Genomic DNA, 5047 nt, shown 5'->3' on the forward strand with positions numbered 1-5047 from the left:
TCTGTCTACTAGGAACTGGACAGACTGCCAGCTTATTATCCCAGAGCCCTCAATAGCAGTCAGATGGCAACAACTTTCAGTCACTATTAATCTGTGCTGAATTCAGAATATTGTATATTTCAAGTCCTGGGTCTATCTAGCAGCCATTGAGCTATATAGTATCATTATATAAAGGGTAAATCTATCTGATAATTGCATAGCCCCAGTGACCATAATATCTGAGTGTTTCAATCTTGAATGAAATTGTCATCACAACATTCCTCTGAGGTAGGCAAGTGCTGCTATTCACATGTTATAGATGGAGAAGGGCCGCCCAGAAAGACTCAACGACTTGCCCAAGATCACACAGTAAGTCTATAGGAGAGGAGGGAGATTACCCGAGGTCATGCAAGCCACGGCCCTAACCATTGGACAATCCTTGCTTTAGGTATAGTCATAGAATAAGAATAAAATGTCCACCAGTTCTTGTATTTTTACTACTGTTGGCTTCTTCACACATTACTCAAATGAAAAGAATCTTTGTTTTAAAGATTGTAAGATCAGTTATTACGGGGAAAATAGTAGATGGAAACTCTAAATGTCTGGTTTAGTCTTTATATTAAAAGTACTGCAATTGTTATTCTAATGTATACTAACCTGATTTGAAAAGCTGTCAGGGAAGAGTGAATGGAAAACAGATGGAAAATACAGTTTAAAGGCCCTCGATTAGATGTATATATCTCATTTATTGTACCATCACTTGTCTAGGAACAGCACAATTTATGAAGCAATGTGTATTGTAAATTATGCTGCACTGAAAAGCAGTCACTCCTGCTCTGCACGCTTTGCCCTCTGCAAAGGGGGTAAGGGTGAGTGGCAGGTGGGTGGACAGAGGTCAGCTCATGGCAACAATAAAACTTTGTGAGACCTGCTGCCATTTCAGGAGAGGAGGTGATAAGGGAGGATACATGGGCAGGCTTTTCTCAGAAATGGGTGGCCTGTGCTGCCCTGTATGCCCCCTTGTTATGGACAATTAGTGTTATAAGTCTGTATGCCTAGCTTCTCCTTCATGATAGTCTGAGCCTCACCCTGGATATCATGAGGCATTGTGACCTGACCCGTGGCTATAGCACTGAGTTTCCTAGGGTATGGGGGGCTGCTTTGGAACCTTTTGTTTGGGTCATTTGACATCACCTGTGTAGGGCTGTAATCATGGGGTTTCATTCTGCTGTTTGGGGCAAGAGACTATTGAGTGAGTGAAGTCTGGATCAATGTGCATGCTCCTTGCACATAATGGGGGACTTCATTACTATCCACTATTACAGTGTCTATCAATCTGTGCTATTGTCATTTTAACTATGTTGGAATTAAAACACCTGCATAGTTTTGTGTCATACTGAGCCATCCACACGCTCATCAGACTATCTTCTTCCAGCTACTGGTCTTCAATGGGAATGGGGAAATATGGTTACTGTTTCCCTTACAAGCTGAAAATGAACCTTTATTATGACTCCCACATGGGCATTGTGGTCCTTTCCTTAACAGCAGTGACCAGGGCGAAATCCTGGTTCCCTTGAAGTCAGTGTGAGTTTTGCTATTTATTTCAGTGGGGCCAATAGTTCACCACTGATAACCTGATAGTGTAAATTAAAAATATAGTGATATATGCTAAGTAAATGATTGTTATGTATGCACAAAGCTCCTTTTACTTTATTTGGAGCAAGTATGAACCACTTATAGTAGGAAGAGAGCCTGAGACATAAGCCCTTGTAGTATTGGCCTGGTATGAGGCAGTACCTGTTCACAGAATTAGGCAAGAACAGGGCTGATATTGCAGAAATACACATTCCTAAGAAGTGCTAAGCATAGAGTACTCATGCAAACACATCCAGTGGTACCAGAACATCCCAGTATCAAGGATGGTACAAAAACATTCTCCAAGGATAACAGGAACACGCTCTCCTCCTAAAAGATAAGGTCATGATGTCAGTACATAATAGAGATGTTTTGATCAAACCAACATGTACAAGGTGAAGGGTAATAACTAGCCACACCAGGAGGCAGTAACTAACTATGTCAGAAGCAAAAAGAAAAGGAGTACTTGTGGCACCTTAGAGACTAACCAATTTATTTGAGCATGAGCTTTCGTGAGCTACAGCTCACTTCATCAGATGCATACTGTGGAAACTGCAGAAGACATTATATACACAGACACCATGAAACAATACCTCCTCCCACCCCACTCTCCTGCTGGTAATAGCTTATCTAAAGTGATCATCAAGTTGGGCCATTTCCAGCACAAATCCAGGTTCTCTCACCCCCTCACCCCCCTCCAAAAACCACACACACAAACTCACTCTCCTGCTGGTAATAGTCTATCCAAAGTGACCACTCTCCTTACAACGTGCATGAAAATCAAGGTGGGCCATTTCCAGCACAAACACAGGTTTTCTCACCTCCCCCCCTTTCCCAAAAAACACACACACACAAACTCACTCTCCTGCTGGTAATAGCTTATCCAAAGTGACCACTCTCCCTACAATGTGCATGATAATCAAGGTGGGCCATTTCCAGCATAAATCCAGGTTTTCTCACCCCCCCCACCCCCATACACACACAAACTCACTCTCCTGCTGGTAATAGCTCATCCAAAGTGACCACTCTCCCTACAATGTGCATGATAATCAAGGTGGGCCATTTCCAGCACAAATCCAGGTTTTCTCACCACCACCCCCCCACAAACTCACTCTCCTGCTGGCAATAGCTCATCCAAACTGACCACTCTCCCCACAATGTGCATGACAATCAAGGTGGGCCATTTCCAGCATAAATCCAAGTTTAACCAGAACGTCGGGGGGGTGGGGGAGTTAGGAAAACAAGGGGAAATAGGCTACCTTGCATAATGACTTAGCCACTCCCAGTCTCTATTTAAGCCTAAATTAATAGTATCCAATTTGCAAATGAATTCCAATTCAGCAGTTTCTCGCTGGAGTCTGGATTTGAAGTTTTTTTGTTGTAAGATAGCGACCTTCATGTCTGTGAGAAGCAGTACCAACTTGTTTGTATCAGGATATAAAGAGGTATCTCAGAGCTTTGTCCAGCCGAGGGGGGAATGGAAAGTCCCGCCATTCACTGAGCTGTGTCCACTGTCAGGGGCATACATGTCTTAGTATCCTCATAGAGTCTGCCAGGTGCTATTACCGTGCTTTATTGACAATAAACCTGGCCTAGCGCCTTCGTACCTTAACATATCTTGTGGTCATTGGGTGTTTTGCTCGAGGTCTGCTGTGCTGGATGTCTGCGCACAACTGGGACAGCACACGGGGAGAACACACACACATGCAGCCGAACATCTAACCATATTGGTGACCCCTGAGTACTGATCTGGTAATGAGCACAGAATAATTTGCTTCAAGACATCCCATATAATGGATTCCAGTTGAAACCATTTTTCTATGAACATGTCTTCCTGTGCTCCTACTGACTATGTCCTTGGAGACCAGCTCTGATTCAAAAAGTAGCATACTTTTGCTTTTCTAAATAATGTATACTGGGGCCTAGAGGAGGATAACATTTATCTGCCTACACCAGCTTTATGCCAGCTGGGAATTCCACCACACTTGACTTAGTGGCCTGTTTGAGAAGATTTACTTCCCTTTAGCACAGTCTGAGAGACACAGTGAGGGCCAGGATCTGGCCCTTGATCTCCTAAGATGAGTGTAAGCAATTATGCTTACTTTGTTGTCAAACTTTTCTCTATAAATGATTTGGATTCAAATGTATAAATATGCAGTTTTTTATCTTGCCTTGGAGTATGGTGATCAAGGGCATACAGTATTTGCATTAATGTAACAGGATTGTTTCTATTCACACTGAAGTGTCAGGCTGCCCAAATGTAATTCAGAAAGTAAGTAATCTGAGATGACCACCATAATACATGGGATAGACATCTGAATATTATATCTCCTTGGTATTATAGCTTTGGGGTGCTGTCTTCAGTCCCAAATCAAAAACTCAGCTCTTCATATTCCAGCTGTCATGTCATATTTCATTGTTCAACTTGCTTTATGTGGCATGTCAATGTGATATGAGAAAACACAACACAGTAAACTTCATAGGCAATTACACAATGGTTATTAATTCCTAATATTTGTGATGGAAAATTTTGATGAAGCATTGTCTATCTCTACATTTGTTAGAATGCTAAATTATAACTTCATTGTTCTTTTATCCAAGTCCTTGAGCAGCAACAGAAGTTTCTTTGAATGATCTGGAATCTGAGCATTGAAAATATTGATGTCGAAGGAACATTGCTCAGCTATCAAACCTAACTAATACTGAGATATACCTGTAGCATTTCTGTTCATTATTTCACTCCATCTGAGTTAGTCAAATGAAGACAATTTGACTGAACTTTTCAACTGTTGCTTTAAGCATTCTATTAAGATGCGGTACAAAACAGGGGTTCAAAAATGAAGTGCCTGATTCACAATTACAGTACTCCAGTTTTCCACTGAAAAAAATCAGTGGAGAAATACAAAGTCAATTGAAACTCCAAGTTGGCAGTTAGCTCTTGTTGGGCCCAGTCCTCCACTACTGAATCTGGCAGGACTAATGCCAACTGTAATGAAAGTCTTGCTAAATAAAGGATTGCATCCCCATATTGTGCTGGGCTTTCAAAACAGTGGATGATCATGTGTATAGCACCATGTATACGCCAATAATGATGCACAAAGGGCTTAAGGACATAAAAGTAGGCAGAACTTTAAGGATAAAGATTCGTTTGTAATACTAAATACTTTTGCTTTGTGGGTTTAACTTTAATACAGTTTTTGGTGAATTAATAGCACTAGTTTTATAAGTCTGAACATAATGACACTGCATCAAAGTCCTGATTTATAAATCAGTCTCCTGTAGCTCAAGTGCGAAGCAATCAAAGCCTTTTTATTTCAAATGTATTAGCATGATTTAGAAGCCTATTGTTAGTTTTGTACATCTGTTTAAGGATATGAGAATCTGTTTCCTGACTTGTAAAATAGTCATATAATGATTTCTGACTAGACTCTGA

The sequence above is a fragment of the Chelonia mydas genome, chromosome 3 (genome assembly GCF_015237465.2).
Source record: "Chelonia mydas isolate rCheMyd1 chromosome 3, rCheMyd1.pri.v2, whole genome shotgun sequence".
In the NCBI taxonomy this organism is placed as follows: Eukaryota; Metazoa; Chordata; order Testudines; family Cheloniidae; genus Chelonia; species Chelonia mydas.